The sequence below is a fragment of the Plectropomus leopardus genome, chromosome 8 (assembly GCF_008729295.1).
Source record: "Plectropomus leopardus isolate mb chromosome 8, YSFRI_Pleo_2.0, whole genome shotgun sequence".
Classification (NCBI taxonomy): Eukaryota; Metazoa; Chordata; class Actinopteri; order Perciformes; family Serranidae; genus Plectropomus; species Plectropomus leopardus.
In genome coordinates, this window is record NC_056470.1 from 15,648,181 (window position 1) to 15,668,838 (window position 20,658).

A 20,658-nucleotide genomic window follows, 5' to 3' on the forward strand; every position below is an offset into this window, starting at 1 on the left:
ATAAGATAATTGCTTATGAAAATAAGCTTTAGTCACAGCCTTGTTCAGCAATGCAGCTACTGTAGAACAGACATATTTCATCTTCCCAAATTCTCCTACTGACTCATTGTATGTGCATGTGTGTGTGTGTGTGTGTGTGTGTGTGTGTGTGTGTGTGTGTGTGTGTGTGTGTGTGCGTGCGTGCGTGCGTGTGTGTGTTGGACAAGAGGATGAGGAGGGCTGCTGCTTTGGAAATAGACAGCTTTTTGTTCTGACCCCACAGCTGTCACTACCATAAGAGAGCCAGTTACTGGCAGCTCACATAAGCATTTTACTTCTACACACACACACACACACACACACACACACACACACACACATCCTTGACATGCAGAGGGGGGGTGAGACAAGAGGGTTGTGCTTTAGGTGCCAAGCCCCCTGAGGATACTGTTGTGATGCACAACTGCATTAGATGAGGAGGCAGGAGGGCTAAATCACTAAATACCTGGGCAGTGTTTGGGATCCCGCTCCGCCATGACGCCCCTCACACCATTAACGTCCTTCCTTATAATCCAATTATAAGCCATGTGTGTCCACATCAATCAGCCATTTTCATTTGAGCCCCTGGTCTTCTTTATCACCATTACAGCTGCAGTAATTGAGGCGGCGCTATGGAGAGGGCTGTGCAGTTTACCTCCATCTGGGAGGTCAAGAGGAATGCAATTGGTTGACAATGATTATGTTCTGGCTGATTAGGCTATGGGCTACTGCTGAATATTTAGCACTGATTAGACTAAGCCCTGCAGAGAGCCATGTGGCTCACTAACAAAAGGAGCGAGCCATAGGGGCAGAGAGAGAGAGGACTACCAATCGGCCCCGGCTAGTCCAAACAGGCCATCGCAGACTTTTAATGGCTGGATCAATGTGAAGCCTAAAGACAACATTGTTTTTATGATGATGTTATTGCGGAGAGAAGGAAAAACAACAGCTGTGAATAACAAATAATTAACCATATATCCAATCGAAGTGTAACACTGACAAATCCTTACAGGTAAGAAATCCATCGGAGTGCTGACATTTATTACAACAGTGAAATTTTTAGTGCTAACTCTTCAAACTACTATGGAGATAAAGTGCTGCCAAAAAGATTTATGTTTGCCTCCCTGACAGAAAACAACACCATACAGCTCAGGGGGGGAGGGAAGGGGGATGTAGCAAAAAAAAAAAAAAAAAGACAGAGAGATGGACACATTAATAACTGATACACAAAATGGCTCCTCTAATCCCCTTGTGGAGATGCCAGCACTTTTTCCTCATCAGTGATTGTGATATTTACACAGAAACCGAAGTGCACTCCTGATTGAAACAGGAGGAGAGGGTGGACGAAGAAAGAGGGGGGTGGGGGGTGGGGGGGTGTTGAGAGAGCGAGAAAGACAAGCGCAGTGAAAGTGGGAAGAGAGAAGGAGAAATGACCAGGAGAAATGACAGCAGGGAGAGCTGAGGAGGGTGGGAGAGAAGGAAAAACAGATGGAGGAAGGCAAGGAAGACGCGCACTTATTTGCAGAGGATTTAACAGTCTTGATCCTCAATAAAGAGGTGAAACTGATTAGGTTTATATCAAACGCCTGCTTGTAACACGGTCCCTGTCGCTGAGAGCACAAATCACAGTCAAGTCAGGTTTTTCCTTTTTTTCCTCCATTTGAAAGAGCCAGCTCTCTCCCCACTTGTCTCTCACTCTCTCCTTTATTCAACGCAGCGCAGCCTTCTAAAGCGGCAGCTTGTCAGAGTGACAGATGCAGACACGACCACTGACCTAAATCACTCTTTTCCAGCACATTAACCCCCGTGTCCCTACACTTTTTACGCAAAACACAAAACATCAACACTCCTTGCGACACACTGCACAATGAGAGCGACCCAAAAAACCCCACCCTGTTGTATTAGCACCCTCCTCCCTAAATGAAGGCTATTCTTGAAATGCCTAAACAGGAGGGGGGGGAAAAAAAATTCACACCGTCAGGCTAAATAAATCACCGTCTGCTTTTCCTAGAGGGACTTTTTCTACACACACACAAAAAAAGATGTGTGAAGAGGAGGGGTAACAAAAAAAAAACATTTTTTGTCCACCTCAGAACCAACATAGAAAGGATCAATAACACTTTAATTACTGTAGTCCATGTTTATGAAATGCAATAATCATTCATTAAAGATGCAGACAGCGGCAAGCAGGCGGCCGGCCGGGCGTCAAGGCTTCGTGCGAGGGTAGGAGAAGGGAGGGGAGGGGAGGACTGGCGTAAATGATTCATGGTTTGATATCTCTCCTGTATAATAGGCTCCTCCGGGGAGCTGCTGGGGCTCCACTGCAGCGACTGACTGCCTGGCTGGCTGGCTGGATGGCTGCCTGGCTCGCTCTGACTCTGCCCCGGCTGCTTCTGCCACCGCTTCCTGCTGCCCAAGATTAAAAAGCCTTGTCTATCCCTGAAAAGCGGCTCAGTGAAAACAGAGAGGCGGGGACGTGCACATATACACATAAAAGGAAGCGACTTGATTCAATATCGTCTGACAAAGTATCTGGGGGCACGCAGACAGAGGGGGGAGTGAAGGAGGGGAGACAAGAAAATATCAAAATCCTTCTATATAGAAACACTGGCTGCAGAGATACTTGTAACATCTAATGGGAATATGGGAGCATATCTACCCCCCCACACCCCCACCTCCTCACATCAGCCTCCTTCACCAGCCTAACAACACCCCCCCCCTCCACCCTAGAGAAACCTCCTCACCCACAGGAAGCGAGAAGCGAAAAAATCAGGAGATTAAGGTTGTAACGTGTTGGGCTAATCATAACATAGACAGTTTAGTGCCATCTCGCATAATTAAATGCTTTGCACTAACCACCTAATGCATACTAATTTGGAACAATCCACTCCTGGAGTTGGCAGACCATGAAGCTCTCTGCAAAGGAGGTGCTCGTTTCCCTCTCTGCATGTGCATGTGTTTGTGCGAGACACACACACACACACACATACACACACATACACACACATACACACACACACACACTGATTTGCTGAGGAGTAAGGTGCTAAAGGTCAGGCTGTGGACTTGAAAGAAAAGGTCAAGCATTATTACAACATGACTAAATAAACAGGCTGCGCACAGCCCCCAGCCCAGCCGCTGCTGCGAGCGCTGCAAGTCTTTACCTACACGCCGCGCTACCTGCCTGTCTGGCTGGTTGGGATTCAGTTTCATCCCTTGTCTTTATCCACATATCCCTCCAGCTCTAAGACAGCTGACATGAGGACTGTCATATCCTGCCTAGATTCTTATCCCCTGCTGGCTTTATTGCTCTCTTCCTCCTGAGTCACAAACACACACACACACACACACAAAGCGAAGAGAGAGGGAGAGAGAGAGAGAGAGAGAGAGAGGGAAGCAGGGCTGCTGGAGCGTGCTTTAAAGCACATTAATATTAATTGCAGCACTAGCTGGAGTGATAACACAGACAAGATGCCCCTGTGAGGGAGCTGGGCGCAGGCAGCCCCTGCTTTTTGTTCGCAGCACTACTCATCTGTTGGATGGCCATGGTGAGGCAGCAGAATGATGAGCATTTCATCTTTGAATCGCTTGTTTTATATTAGTGGGGGCCTACCCTCACCGGTGAGGGGAATTTGTGTTTGTGAGTAGTTACTATGTGTGGGCGTGCGTGTGTGTGTGTGTGTGCATGAGCGTGGGCGTGCACTGAGTGATAAAAACTAGGCAAGATGAATTATTAGGCTAGTGGCTACATCAACAGCAGCAGAAATGTGCCTCAAATAACACTGAGTGCTTAAGCGATCCTGCTTTTATCTCCCCCACTACTCCTGGCTTGGCTACCTTTTATGTCCTCCACACTGAACTCAATATTCTGTGAGCAATGAGCTCTGCTAAAGATGTAAATAATCTGCTGTCCTGGAGAGAGTAGCCGCTTTTTCAGTGCACTGGAGTAAAAATACAAATGGAGTCGAAGCCTGGGTGCTGAAGCCCATCTCCACCTCTACGCTTTTTTTTTTTTCCTTCTCCCGCTGCAGGAAGAGCGGGCGGCCGTAGGCATCAACAGATGACAGCTATATCTCCAACAGTCCTCCATTTTTACCTCGCCCTCTCTTTTTGTCAATTGCTATTGAGAAACCCGACGCTGTCTTTACTGCCGCCTCACAGTAGTAGCTTTTCGCTGTATGGTTTTGTGCTCCTTTTCCCGATTTCCCCCAAGACTCATCAATGCCCCATTACCAAGTCAAATCAGGTGGTGCTGCAGAGATTTGCAGAGAACCAGGGCTGCGAGCGCAGACACACACACACACGCACATACACACACTAAAGAGGATTCATTGAAGGAGCCTGGGAGGTTTTCCACCAGCAGCTCCACAGGATCAAGAACAGGGCGAGGAGGTGAACAGAGGAGAAATCACTGCTGGCTAAATGCTCGTGAGTGGTTTATGGCTCAGGGGGGCAGAAAGGGAGACAAAGATGTGGTAATGCATCTCTCTGACACTCCTTTAAGCGGCTGACCAGATTGTAATCTCCTGGGCCCACTAGTCACACATTATTGTTTCTCATTTCACATGTCACAAACAATTAAAACATGTCTATTCCTGCCCCCCCCCGAGCTTTCGTACTTTGAACAAAATGTGCACAAATCTATAAAAGAAAATCCACTCATATGACCTCCCTCCTCCCCGCCATACACCCACACGTACACCCGCGTTCCTAAGCCAAATTCCCAAAGAACGTCACACGTATTTCTCACTTTCATCATCTTTATCTCTCTGCTACAGCAAATACAAGGTGGACGAGCCCTGTGTAATGTAAGCAGCTTCTTACAGGGAAGCGAAAAGAGAAAAGAAAAGGGGGGTGGGGGTAAAGACGACGTGTCCTTTTAGTTTTCTCTGCCTGTTGTCATCCTCTTCACAGCAACAGCTGCACAGGCAAGACAAAAAAAAACTCTGGGGAAGAGTCAGGCAGAGGGAAAGAGGAAAAAAAGAAATAAAGCAGCATTGTGCATTGTTTTATGTAGAGATTTTCACAAGGCTGTCGTTGATTAGAGGAAAAGGCTGAGTGCTAAATACAGAGGGAAACAAGGAGAAGAAAAGGAGGACTGCTGGTTCTCCAAGGAAAGGTCTCTGAGGGCTGCCAGAGGTGGTGGTGAATCTCTTCTCTGTGACAAAGCTGTCGCACTGAGGAGTGAAATTTAAACTCCCGCTGTCAGGAGAATTTTTTGGCTTTCATTACACCCAGTGCATGTGTCTGTGTGCTTGTGCATGCATCTACGTGCATGTGCGGGAGCGTGCTACGAAAGCCACACGCCACCTTGCTCTGCTGCTTACTACATTTGGGTTTTGCAGCGAGCTCGTGCTGGCTTTGTGCCGAGCAGATCGTTTGCTTTGTGCCAAGAATAAAAGGAGGAGACTGAAACTCTGACAGTGTTCTCCTCGCGCTCAATCACAATCATGAAATCTGTGCACAAAACAAAACATCTCCAACCCTGATGAGAGATTCAGGCACCATCTCGCCTGCCAGTCGTGTTGTTTAAATTTAACCAGAGCAAATCAAGATGGAACACTGCTCACTAGACCCTTCCACAAGCACTTAATCAAGTCGTCATCAGAAGCACCCCACTAATGTATAACTGAAGAGGCAAAAAAGGAAGAAAAAAGCTTTTGGGGAGCCAGACTGGAATAAGCTCATCTATACAGAGAACCGGGCCTCAGCAATGCCATGCCAAATAGCATTTTCTTCATTTGAGAAGGCGGTGAAATGGGGAGATGAGGAGGAGGAGGATTTGGCCTCCTAGTGCGCTGCTATGCCCCAGCTCGGCTAAGTGACAGTGATTCCTACAGTGAGTCGATTTGCTGCTTTTGAGTGCCTGGAAACTTGTCTGGCAGAGTGCTCGCAAGGGAGAGAGATAGATGGGAGAACAGGGGGACCGAGCCTCACCTCTCGCTGTCTTCTATTTGTCTGTTCATCCCTGGAGGCCTTTGGGCTGCTTGGTACAACAAAGAGGGGGGAGAGGCGACAGAGAAAGAGCTCTGCGGCCTTATACAGACAAAGCAAAAGCAGAGAGGACAAGTTTACAGGTAAATAGTGAGGAGCAGCTGGCTGGGAGAGCTGAGGCAAGCTCAGGTTTCAAACAATCAATCATCACTCACTCCTTCACAACAACAAAGATGTGGCTTATGGCACAGTGTTCACTACACAGAGCGTATCTTATTTTCTATTAAAGCTGTTGAGCAGGGCTGTAAACTCTGAAGCGGGGGTGTCAAACATACGGCCCACAGGCCAGGACTAGCCCACCAAAGGGTCCATCGGGCCCTCTGGATGATTTGTGAAGTGTGAAATTTTAAAGGAGTCATTAATACAATAGGGTGATCAATTTTTATTTTTGACAAAAGTAAAAGTAAAAAGTAAATTCCACTAAACTATGAGAAAATTGTCTTTATAATTCGATTTGTTGGGTTGCTGGAAATAAAAAATAAGAAAAAGAACATTCCTGACATTTGAGGACATTTCTGGCTATATACAGACACAAAAATCAAGCATTTTATTTGCAGAAATTTAGAAATATTCAAGTCAAAAATTTCTATCTTGAAATCAAAGCACTATCAAAATAAAACTCATTACTCCACAATACCTGACAATGACCATAAATATTTGACTTTAGGACATCTCAAACTACACCCAGACTATAAATTGAGCATTTTTTTACTGTATCAGAGTTTGTTAAACTGTAAAATATCCAATACTGTCCCATAACACCCCTGAAGGGTTTCGGTCAAAACAAAGCACAGTAATACATAACCAACTTATTACTGAAAGACATGTTCAAAGACATGTGGCGCTGCTGCAAAGACAAACAAATATCAGCTGTGCAAAGCAAGATTTAACCTGACTTTCAACTCCACAAAAGGATCACACAATGCTGCTGGAATATGGGCGGCTGATGACAGGAATAATTTGCCACATCGCTGATTTGAAAAGGAGCACTTGAAGATGACACAGAAAGACAACTTTATTGTCATCTTAAAGAGGATCTATGAAATCAATGGGAGGAGATCAATGCTGTCTCTCCCGCTCTTCTCACAGCCTTTTACATAAGCAGCAATAAGAATCACAGAGGCCATCATCTAGCTCACCGATTTCCTGTGCAGGACTCCCAGACACCTCCAGGCAACAAAGCTCCCCTCACTCCATCAGTGCAACAGTCACATCCACAACTTCACTCACAGGGAAGGAGGAGGCAGCGAAGGAGAGGAGCTAAGAGAAAATACCTCAGGCAAGCCAGATAGAGAGGGCTGGAAGGAAGGAAGGAAGGAGAGAGAGAGAAAGAAAGAAAGAGAGAGAGAGGTTGCAGGCGGCTAACAGAGCGTCTTCATTAGAGTATAGCAGCTAGCTCTGGCACCGAGTAGCCGAGCGCTGGAGTAAGAGCTGCTCATCCTCTCAGTTAATTAGGATTTCTGCTGCTTCATTTTGGGGCGAGGGACAGGATGTTGGAGGCTTGATTGCCTTTTATTTCCCAGCCTAACGGCTCGGCTGCCTCTGCCGCTTTATTAACAAGAGATCTTGCAGATTTACAGCTTCGCAGCAAACATCAATTTCAATAATTACAAGAAAACTGTTAGCGGGGACACAATGAAACGCACACACACACACACGCACACACTCCTTTTTTTCCTCTCCCTCTCTCTCCACCGTCACCACTCCAGCGCCCCTCCTCTCCTTCACAGGATCTAATTTCCATAGATGTGCCCTTTTCGTGATTGCATATTATAAACACGTTAAAACACACACTGATTTGCCTCAGTCACACTTAGCACTTCAAACGCTTTACAACCAATCGCTGGCCCGAAGGGCACAGCAAATACTGTGAATGTCACATTTACATTCAAACCTCAGCATTTGTGTTGTCACGAAACATAATGGATGATAGGCGATTTCTCTGTGGAGCAATTACAGCTGGCTTAATGTGGTCAGAATCAGAAGCTATCTCCTTGAAAAATCATCATGTGAATTAACAGGATAAAACATCTTTGGAGATATATGGAATTACAAGAGCAAGTCCTCTTTTTAGCTTTATCTTTATTTGTTGGCATTATGCCTAGAATTAGAGAGTTTACCACTTGACAAAAAGCATGTGAGACACTGAACTGAATCCTGCTCTCCGACAACAGCTACAATCGGGAAAAGAAATAATAGAAATTATACTTTAAAAGGCGTCTAACATCAGTTTCAGAACAGAGAACCACAGATTTCATTTGAATAAAATCAATAATTGTGTTGACTTGCAGTGCATTGCCTTCCTGTCTTCTCATCTTGCTCACTAATGTTTCTTTCATGAGCCAGCCCACTGCTGGTGACATTATAGCTACAGCACTTCCACAAGTCCCCAATGGATCGGTGAAAATGGTTGGCGTAAAACACAATTAGTACGGTCCATATGGCTGCTGGTGGAGGAGGAGCAGGAGAGGTCCCATGTGGTCCTTATAGAGGCCCGCTCTTTTGTTACCTTAAAGATCAAACTGTTGTCATAATAATGGGGCCATTTCAATTCTGCCGCTTGCTTTTTTGTGAAGCGGCACTACTTCAACAGATACGCACATTGTGGAATGACTCTTGGCAAATAAATTGACCAACCTTGGCTGATAGCCTAATCAATAGCTCCTTCATCATGATTAATGGCTCATATTGAATAATGGGGAAATTTAATGTGAGGGGAGCGTTACTTCCTCATTTCAGCGCTCAGCCCCATCGATTGGTTATAACCCCTCTTTTTGACCAATGGAATGTGCTGATAAGAGAGCGATGTGTTCGACCTATGTAAACTGAGCAAAGAGAAAATGATTTACTGTGCTTTAGGCGCGTCTCATTCACTGATAGCTCTGTATGCCCTGCCTGACAAGCATTTTCTTGCCTGAGAAACGCAGACACCTTTTACTGAGTAGAAGCGAACAACAACAGCTTGAGGCAACAGATTTATTACAAATTGATCTATTAGATAGCACTGCTGTGCTTCGCTGTTTTCTCTTTCTCCCCCCCCTCACCCTCTTTCTCTCTCTCTCTCTGACAGCCTTCCCCTGATGGTAGCTAGAGTGTATCAGAGTTGAAGTGCTACAGTGGCAAATCTAAACCCAATCCTCAGAACTCATTTTCTCCGTGCCGGCTGCTGCAACTGGGGTACGCACAGAGACAAGATGTCCATCCTTAAACCTACGGTCGATCCAGCCGTAAGTCCCAGCGCCTAAACTGAGGGCTCAGCGGGCTCAATAGGTGCGCCTAACCTGCAAGGGTGAGCAAGGACACAGTTTACCAGAGGCACCTCTTGAACAGGGGAGTGGAGAGTGCCACAATGTCACCAAGGTCATTTCCTTACGGCTGCATGAACCCTAAGCTCACCACTGGCTTGCATTCCCTCTCCATTAAAACATCAGTCACAGGTCTGGGCTTTGCAGCCCTGCAAACAAACTGTGCCTCATGTGCAGTGCAGTCACAACATCAGTGCAATACCTGCATTAGTCACAGAGGCCAGGCCACAGAGCACAGCCAGAGCATTGTAAAAAGATGTATGTATGATTTGTCTCAGTGTCACAGTGTTGAAAATCAATGCCCTTCATATTGTTCAAACACGACACAACGAGCAACTACAGCCACTCTTATTAAGACATATGTTTATCTGGACAATAGACAGATGTTATTGACAGATCTCTCTATAAAACAATCGATTAAATCAGCTGTATCGTTTAGACTTGCTAATCAAAGTGGCTCCTTATAATTACAACAAATTGACTATTTATTTAAATCACGGTCAAGAAACACCATAGATCACTTCCTGTGCATTTTTTCCTGTACAATGTGAACCTTTGATATGGAGCTATGCATTTAAAGTATTAAAAAAATAGTAAAACTGACACAGTGTTTTTGAGAAGTGATATAGCATCACACAAGGTAGCAATAATCAAGTGTATTGATATTTTCTTACACCCATTATGAAGTGCTGCAGAAATTAGTCCTAAAACACAGAAATGTGTTGGCATTTTTGCACTTTCTGTTTCCCCATCTTAAAGTCAGTTTTGGACAGATGCCTGAAATAAGGCCTGTGCTTAAAACAAGCTTAAGAGACTTACACATGCATGCGCCCATAAATACTGACTGTAAAGACTGCAAAAACCAGGGGGTGGGGATTGACGCAGCACAGTATCACAATATTTTTGTGTGGCAATATTGTATCAATACATGGACGCCAAGTGCCATTTTTTTTATTATAGAAATCATTAATTGAACAAATACAAATTAAACTTATGGTAGCCTTTTACAATAATAAAAATCTATTTTTTGGATCCACTACATACAATTTGCTGTAAAAAAACTGCAATGTAAAACTGATTGAAGTGAGATGAACAGACAAAGTTTTTCTTTGGAGAAATATTTAGCGGTTTAAAAAAGGTAATAAAATGCATGTATATGTTATCACAATATCCAGTACATAACACATTAAAAACTGCAGTAATATTGTATTGTGAATTAAGAATCATAATAGTATCGTATCGTGGCCCCTCTGGTGATTCCCACCAGTACTAACTACCCCACTTCTGCATTTTTTAATCTATTACAAAGGGACGGTTGCTTACAAGTGGCTAAATAAGACTACAGAGGTTGTCTGGGACATTTAAAGTCATCACACCAAACACACCTTTACAGCCTCATTGTACTGAAGTCATGTGACCACAGTGTAGTTCGTTTATAGCCTAATGATAATGCTTGTTACTTCTAGTGATTGTAGTTACACATCAAAAAACATAAAAGTGGCAATTATTTGTAAAGATTATCTCACTGAACAAAACATGTAGGTACCATAAACTTTTTTTGACACTGCTTATTTTTTGCAATGATCTAGAAGCCAACTGAAAAATCCCATTAGCTTTTTGCTGAGGGAACCAGGGCAACACCAAACTTCCAGGTGAGTATAAACAGCCATCCCTGCAGCACTGCATTAGACTAAAGTATGTCTACTATTAGCCAATCTAATGGATGAGAACTCAGTTAATACTGCTGTGTATAAACAGTCTGATGCATCAAAGGAAACCTTAACTCTCACCAGCAGGAACAAAATATGACTTGATCCCTTTTATGCTTAAGGTTCAGCTAACAGAGCGAAGTGCTTGTCAGGTTATGTAGTCTACTTAACAACACACATCTGTGCTGAAAAATATTGCCGTCAATACAGTCAAAATAAGCGCTGATAGAAAACTGCACAGACCCTATTGTGCCCCTTTCCTTTAATCACCTCCATCTTTCATCTGTGCTAGAGAGGAAAAGAGCACACAGAGAAAAGGGCTATTGGCTTCCGAACAGCGTAAATGTCACTGAAAAAAAAAAAAAGGGGCATCATCTAAAAAGATGTTGAAATATTCTAGGGAGCGAGTATATGTCTATATAAACATCTTCAGGCAGGCAGCTGCAGGGGGTGTGCGCAGTAAAACACTGGTATGCATTGTTTGTGTTTCTGCACCACTAGCGCCATGCCGTGTCATTACATGAGGCAATCTCTTACCTAATCAGCACTGACACACACAGCAGCAAAGCACTCCTCCTCCTCCGCCTCATCTCTCTCCCCCCTTTCTCTCCCTCTCCTCAGGGGCCAGCCAGCTGATCCTACACCATTTCATTTTCCTCTTTTACAGAGATGGCAAATGGCTGACTGTTATTTTTGAACACTTTCGATTCATGCTTTTTGTCACTGTAATTGACTAAGCGCTATTATTAGCCAATCTTGCGCTAATGCTGAAAGAAATAGGCTGTCATCTGCATGTTAGGGTGTGATTTAACTAATAATTAGTGAGATACATGAGAAATCTCACAGCGTTTTAAGACTCCCAGATATTGGAGACAAAAAAAAAAAAAAATCTGCTGTGCAACCAGTATCATCATAACTACAACACTACTATGTATTCATTGCCCTATGTTTGCTGTTGCTTCACAACTCCTGCAAATGTTAGCCAAGCATCCATTTCCAGTTTCCTCACACTCCATTGTACAACCCCTCATGTACATAAATCACAGACAATGCTGAAATGTGGTGAGTTGCAACACTTCGCAGTCTCATAGCCCCAAAGTCACATACAAAACTGAACAAGGCAAATATGGAGAAAACTTATTTTTTGCTGTACCTAGGACCTGCCAAGTGGCTGGCAACAACACAAAACACAATGTGCCTGATCAGTTAAGATGTGAATCCATGCCAAGCCAGCCCAATAAGACACAGGCGGCGTTTGCAGGATGAAGTGAGTCCGACTTCACCATGGCTGAGCTCACAGAGAAAGCAGATTTGATCACATCTCGTACATCAAATACCACCAGCAGTATGCAGCAAGACAGCTCACAATTGTTAACACGAGGTAGCGTTTGCCGATACTATCTCCTTGGCACAATTGTGGAGCTGCAGAGTTAGGCCTGAATCAAACAAAGATGAGATATGATGCAGCATGCTTGGATCTCCTCTTATGAGAGGTGAAGGGAAGATGTCAGAGAACACAAAACACATCCAGCATCTTGCCTCCACTGACTTGCCAGGATAAGCCAGGAAGAGGAGGAGGAGGAGGGGGGAGGGGGAGAAGTGTGCTTGCCTCATTTCTGCCAGTGTGCCCTGTGCGTGTCAGTCCAATATCTTAAAACAACACATGCAAGGCTTTGCTACAGCCAATTACCCAGCTCTTGGCACGGGAACTGAAAAACATCTTCGGAGAACAATAAAGAGAGCTTGGCTTGTTGTGCGTGCTGTCAGTAAGTGCTGACAGATTGTTATTTTTAATGAATATACAGCACTTGAATGGCCCATCAAGAGGTCTTTGAGCGAACATTGCTCCTTTGTTCAGAGCATTAATTTTCTATGTAACAGCCAGATATCTTGCAATGAAACTGATATCAAGCACTGTACAGGAAAAAGCTAAATCAGTTTGCCTCCCTATTGCACCCTCTTTGCTGCAACTACGCAAAGCCGTTAGAGTATAAACACAAGGCGGCACACTTTCTTAATTACAAATCTGATGTCTAAAGATGCTCAATTACACATCCTTTCCTGTGTTGGATCTTTGGAGCAAACATTTCACCACTTGCCGTCCCCTCCTGCCAACATAATTTCATACCGTATATGAGCAAAAGTCACAATAAATCCACCTAATCACCTTTATTTGAAACACAATAGCCTTGCTGAGAGTAAAATGCCCCTTTTAAAATACAGACTTGCCACACCGATGACAGGTTATAGCACCATCTCACAGTGGAACACCATGCCTCACTCAGTATACAGCATGAAGTAGCTCTGAGACTAGACCCAGGTATTATTACGGGGAATCATCTTTCATGACAATTCATGGCGAGGGAAAGAAGTAGTGACGGCATCTTGGTGAAAAACAGCAAGATGCCATTCGAGAGCAGCATGTAAACACTGAATTCCCGAGCATGTGTATTGACAAATCATCCCACAAAGAGGTGTCAGTGCGCAGTGAAAAGGGATTTTCCTTAACATTGTCTGGCCTTCTATTTGCCACATATTACTCATAAAGAGGGCTGCCATTACTCAAACGCACATTAGTCATTAAAGGAAAATAGCTGGGTTATTACATTTCTCTTATCATTACTCTGCCGCTGCTACTACAGCCACCCAGCTAGATTAACATTCGACGGATGGGGTGTGTCATTGGATATGTGACTCAAAGTAATTTTACCCACTGCTGCTCTTGAGATCCCTTTTCAAATTGAAACACTATAAAACACCCTGACCTCCTCTGACCCCTGGGCTAACCCGATAATGTGGATTTAAAAAGGAATCTGCACATTTATACATAAACACCACAAATGTTCTGTTTAAAGTTATTCTAAATTACACTCTTGGCTAAACCTGTAAAATTCCCTTTCTACAAAAACTAAACATTAAGGTGCTTTTCTGTCAGAGCTGTGCTAAAGTAGTAATCAACGTATAGCCTATAATGGCAGACGTCTGTGACCTAACCTTGCAAGTTTACAGCCTAAGTGGTAGTTGAAGAAAATCGAAATCACAACCACTAAGCTACTGCCAGCAGGAGAAGCATCTAAAACATCACATGTCCCATACGCACAATGTATGGAGCGAAAAAGGTGTATGCAGGGTTCCCACTGACTTTCTTGAACAAAATTTCAAAACCTTTCCATAACTTGTCAAGGACCATCATAACATCTTTTTTTCTACGTGCCCAGCGTTTTTCAAACATGTCAGGCTGAAACATAATTTCATCTAGCTTGCATACACAGAGGGAGAGATGAACGCAGGTAGAAAATGAAGAAACCTATGTGATGGTAAATGAAGCATCACACATTTACGCATATTAGAGCAACGTTACGTTGACAGCTGCAGAAAATACATTTGCTGTTATGTTACGTTGTGTGGAAGGTTATTTACAGATGATCAATGTCACATTTTCATTACACACAACAACATTGGCCTGGAAGACATGACTGTAAAATTCCATGACTTTCCAGGTTTTTCATGATCATGGGAACCCCATGTATGACAGTGCAGCTTAAGTCACATCTGCAATGACTTGATATAGTTAAATCTAAAGCATACTGAATATGTTTTGGTTTAACAGGTGTATTTTTTCAAAGCAACACATGAATATTACCTGTTAACCTTTTAATTTTAATTTTTAACTCACTGTGTAAAAACATTGCTGCAGTATTCTTCTCAAAACTGTATGGGCGCATGCATGTGTAAGTGTGTTTTCTTATGTAACCCTCTATTGCTCAACTATAGTGTGTAACACTCACTACAGACGTAAATATGTGTATGAAGGTTTTCCAGTTCAGTGACCTCTCTCTACACTGTCATGTCATTACCAGGAGGCCTGAACAAGTGTCAGCTGAATAGAGACAGGGTTCCCGTGCATTTTATGGACACAATTTCAAGACTTTTCCATGACTTTTCAAGGACCCATAATAAAATTTCAAATTTGGAAAAGCATGCTATAGTGGTTTTCTGCACTCACACACGCAGGAGAGTCTTGATTTCCATAACAAATGCTGCCACACTATGACACATATGCAAGTAACATGTCTTAAAAATGAAGGCTTGGCTGGTACTGTGAGTTTTTCATTTGTATCAAGCAGCAAATAATTTGAGTCAATTTGTCTAACTTGACATCACACCTGCTTCAATGCTGAAACTATATACCATGCAGCCCTGAGTCGCATGCATATTAGAGCTACATTATGTCGACTACTTTATATAGAATAAAATTGCCATTATGTTATGTGGTTATCCCTGCTTGATTATTGTGACTACGTGTGACTTTGCGTTATAATTTATTTTATAACACAAAATTCCATGACTTTTCCAGGTTTTCCATGACAGTGGGAGCCCTGTAGAGAGAGGTTGCTTACAGTCAACCAAAATAATGTGTGGATGTCTATGCTTTACAACACAATGCTGTCAGGATATCAGATAATATATTAAACATTTCCTCACACCCAGCTTAATGTTGTGGCACTTTGACAAGTATAGAAATGCAGGCTTTGTTGTTAACATTAAATTACATTCTTTCAGTGGACTTAAAATAGCTTGGCATTTATGGAGCAAATCAAATGTTTCCTGCGTCTTTGATCATTGTGCACAGTGTATATTTATTAGTTATGGTGAAGACCACTATTGTGAAGGGCTATGTAGCCTGTAAGGCTGAGAATTAGTCAGGAGTGAGTCATAAGCACTTAATAAATATAAATCACTAGCTGTGCCTTTTTAAATTACAGAAATTAAGACGAAAAAAACCCTTTGGAATCTCATTTAAAGAACTGATTATGCAGGATGTCTGCAGCCAAAGAGTGTCTTTTGTTTACTATTTTCAAACTTACAATTCATCATAAACTCGTGCATAAAAATCCATCTCTCTGATAACAGCATAAACCCAGCAAATATCGCTATCCATGTGCCTTGTGTAGTCACTACTACAAATGTTTTGAATTACCCAGCCTGCCAGAGGTGAAAAGTGTTCATGCCAATTCTGCTGATTCTATTTGTTGACAAATGTCTCCCATGAAGATTTTAACAAGCCTTGCATCTTTGTTTCCAAAAGCCAACACGAGTGAGCCCTTATCCAGCGTTAGCTTCGCTTAAAACCAGCCATGACCAGGCTCGTAAATAATCACAAACTGTAAGCTATGTAACAATAATTGACCACAAGTCAAGCACACAAAGACAGCAAGTTAGCTTCGCCAGCTAACCTTGAGCTAATGACAATAGCTGAATGGGCTCAGGCTACTCCCTGGAACAGAGCTACTACACTGGGTGATTTAAAATGGGAAAACGCTTGTTGTGAGGTATTGCAAGGTTACGTGCACGTTAAAACCACAAAACGTTTGATAAAACGAAGTCATGTTGTGGATGTTGCAAGTGCTCTGCGCTAACCGGTGTCAACGAGCTATTTGTAACCAGACATTACACTGCTCCCAGCTGGCATTCCCAATCAGTGCTAGTCACTGGCGCTAGCCGCTAACGTTAGTCCATGGTAACCATCAACAGTAAGGGGCAAACAAGTCTATCAGCTAACTAGCTAGCTGATGCTAATAGGCAAATTAGCCAAATAGCTAGCAAGCAAGGGTGTACGTTAACAGCCCAACGTTCCCAAACTGCTCCTTTATATTTGTCATTTCTTGCTCGCTTGCTGATAAAAGTCAAAAGCAAAGAAGAAGGCTGGTTGAAGCTCACAGCACTTACCTTAAAGAGCTTGATCTACAACATCTGTGATTTGTTTGATGAGAGACTGCAACAACAAACAATAGCAGCAGCAGCAGCAGCAGCAGCAGGGGCAATTAGCCAACGTTAGTTAGCCAAGTGTCGCCACTACACAGAGTAGCACGGCAGCTGCAGTGCCACCTGTATATCTTCTCTTATGTAGCTATAACGGAGCGGACCACGGTGGATATAATGCTGTCATAAATGATGGACTTGAGAATAAAGAGGGAGTAATCGTTGCCGGAATGCTCAGACTAGTGTGTGTGAGGGGCACTCAGCATGACAGCATCCTTCTTCATCTTGGGGTGAGAACAGTTGGGGGGTTCTCAAAGTTCAACCGGTAAAATATCGTCACCCACTGGCCAAAACTGGGAACATCCACACACACACACACACACACACACACACACACACACACACACACACACACACACACACATACAGAGCGAGAGAAAAATAGTGAGAGAGGAGGTGTGGGAGACCTCGGGGTGTCTATTCTGTAGCAACACTTGGTCTATCTTCATCCTTATAAACCTGTGATACTGCCAGACTATATTTGGACTGTCACTGAGGCCAGCAGAATAGAACACAATAGAATAGAATCTCTTTCAGGAGATTTGAGCGCGCTGCAGAATTTAACATGATGTCAATAGAACAGATGTGGTACATTATAGGGCATAAAGGAAACAAATCACAGAACAAACCAACAAATCAATATTTAGAATGTAGAAATCCTTAATGAGGAATACAATAAACTAGAATAGAAGAGTAGGTGGTCTATCTATCTATCTATCTGTCTATCTGTCTATCTGGCTTTTTAATTACAGCATTGAATATACATTTTATTAAAGATAAACACCGTATATCCTATGTTTTATGTATGGGGCCGACACAGAATAGAATAAAATAGTTGAAGATTTATGAAAAGATTTATGAAAAGTGTTTTTGTGTGTGTGTGTGTCACACACACACACAAAACACATGTGTTTAGTGTGTGTGAGTGACAATTTCTTATTCCTATGTATTTATATATCCATCTTGTATTATACCTGATGCTGTGGCAATATTGTTCAAACATGCCAATAAAACAATTTGAATTTGAAAAAAAACTGAAAAGGCAGCAGCAACCTCATTCAATGACTGATCATCCAAACACATGTTTCATAAAAGCAGAAACAGTCATCCTCTTCACTGGCATTTTGGTGCTGTTTTCTATTTTAAACTGTTTGTTGATGTAAAACTGTTCACGTTTAAATAATTAGTATAGAATTCGTCATGACCAGTGCAGTAACCCTGTTTAAGCCTGTATAAAATAATCATGTAGCAACTGACAGGCAGATAGTGATTGGATCATGAAGGCCTACTGAGCACAGGTCTGGGTGCCCAGAGTCTCAGGGGGCCCCCTGGCCTTCACCTGTCAAATGTCAAAATGTGAAATTAACACATATTCAGAAGGAAAAGACTCAAAATGACCACCAAGAGACACAAACCTACAAAAAGATGCATAACAACTACAGAGAGACGTAAAACCAACAAATACTCTGTGTCTTGTTTCTGTGTAGGAGAGATGGTGGGGCCCTTTCCACATCTGTGCCCAGGGGCCCATTGTCTCATAATCTACCCATGGATTAGAAATTATAATAAATGCTGCAGAATTATTTTATTTAGTCAGTGTTTGTGTTGGAGGTAAAGACAGAGTGTATGGTTTAACTACATTTAAATGGGTTTGTTTACAACCTCTTGTTCCTTTGGCACGTTTCTGCCTCATTTCAGCACCAGTAACTGTCTCTAGTCCAAATCAGTATCAGTTTGGGCTTTACGTTTCTATTGTTTAATCACAGGAACCTGTATTTTTTATGAAGCTCAATAAAATAAACTTTAAAAATTCAACGTGTAGGATTATTATTAGTATTTAGTAGCATCTAGCACGGAGGATTGCAGATTGTAAACAGCTGAAACTTCTCCCGGTTAGAATTCCCTCAGTGTTCATTGTTCTGGAGGTTTTTGGCTGAAGCTGAATTATCCGCAGAAGTCTCCTCTACTCCAAAACAAGCGGACCACATGATTTAAAATGACAAAAACACAGACTAAAGCAGTTTCACGTTAAAAAATCAGTGTGTCTTCGATGCTGCTTGGCAATCTGGAGACAGGCAGCTTGCAACACAAAATGCTAAACTGAACTCAGCTTTCCTCTGATCCAGATGTTCTGTAGATTTTTACCAGGAGCTGAGTTACCCACAGAGGTTTACTGCTTTCTGAAACTGATGGACCTATGATTTAAAAAGGTATAAACACTGAATAAAGAAGTCTCATCTTACAAGTCAGTATTTCTCTGACACTGTTTAACTGTGAGACAGGCTGCTTACCACCACATGCTTTTGTGTGCTCATCTTTTTTCTCTGATAACCTAATATCCAGACATTCAGGAGGTTTTCACCTGGAGCCAAATTATCCGCAGAGATGTATTCCTCTTTAAAATAATCTGCCCTAGTGATTTAAACTGGTATAAACACTGAATAAAGCAGTTTCACGTTAAAAATCTAACTACAGCGGCGGACATGAAAATGCAAATGGCCAGATCTAGAGCTAGTCTTTGGTTTGTCCATTCTGGGCTACTGTAGTAACATGATTGTGATCTCTTAAAAAAAAGGGTCGCTCCATATGTAGATATGAGGGTCATTCTAAGGTAACGAAAACACAAGGATTCTTTTTTTCCAGGTGATTTTTCACTAAAGATTGCATATTTATTATATTTCATGTCAGCCAATATCTCTTCCTAAATCCCACACACTGGACCTTTTAATGGCATTTTGGTGGCTTTTATTTTTCAACAAGGAACATGTCAATGTAGTGTATAGATGTGGCCACTAGATGGCACAGGTCTCAAGGAAAAGAAATGAAACCCTGCCTATAGGCTGCAATCCAGGCTGTGATATCAATTTACTAGTCACCCAGATTTACCCTCTTAACTCTTTGAACCTCCTGTGCAAACATTATTGAAGAGTGAAGATGCTAAAGGAAATCTGCAGCAGATGATAGCTGCAGGATGTTTATAGCCTCTCTTATATACGCTAGGTAGTTTCTTTGTACCGGTGATTTGTAATACATCTCCTTGGTGACGGCTAAACAATGGAGGCAGGTTCAGACAGGGCTCACACAAAGTGAATTGGTGTGGCACAGGCCCAGCTGGCAATCCCCCCTGGTACCATACCACTGGTGAATAGACCCTCATTTATCTTGGCAAGGCTCAGTACAAAAAGAGCCTGCAGAGAGCTTCGGGATTCTTTTACCCAGGGGGACAGAAATGGCGTCCCCCAAGCCCTGAGCTCATGTTTCTGCCTCTCAGTGGCACTCAGATTACATCACAGGCCTCAAACAGACCTGAAGATACTCTCATTTTCTCTGCAAGACAGCTATGGTTTGTGATTAGAAATGTGTTTAACTTCAGTATCTTTGAACTGATATGGGAATTTTAAGTAAAACGTATAATTGAAGCTCTATCCCACAGTACACTCCTGAGAGTGTACAGTACTGTGCAAAAGTCTTAGGCCACCATAGAGTTGTTGTATTAGTAAAGTTGTAATGAGGCTATACTGTATAAATATATTTTTTTCCTCAGTCTTTATTGAGATACAAAGAAAATTAAGATTAAGGACATTAAGACACCAGAAAAGTCAGAAGAAAATGGCTTCTGTAGACTAAAGTCAATTCTTAGTGTGAAACGTGGAATTGTAACAACAAAAAGGTAGCTCAAACAATACACACTGAGCTTTGGACGTCTCTTGAATGCAACCCGGTTGTAAATACACCAGATTAGTATTGTAAATCTCATATTGTCTGCCCAAGAGAGTTCAAGAAAAGTGAAAATGAAGGTCACACTAAAA

General features: G+C 42.6%; 1 protein-coding gene across 1 annotated transcript in view; it reads right to left on the reverse strand.

Annotated features, from left to right (window-relative positions):
• Positions 1-16,786, reverse strand: part of rerea (arginine-glutamic acid dipeptide (RE) repeats a) — a 152,647-nt gene extending 135,861 nt beyond the window's left edge. The window contains exon 1 of the mRNA XM_042491197.1: positions 16,757-16,786. The gene's annotated coding sequence lies outside the window, so the exon portion shown is untranslated. The remainder of the gene's footprint in view (positions 1-16,756) is intronic.
• Positions 16,787-20,658: the final 3,872 nt, after the last annotated feature.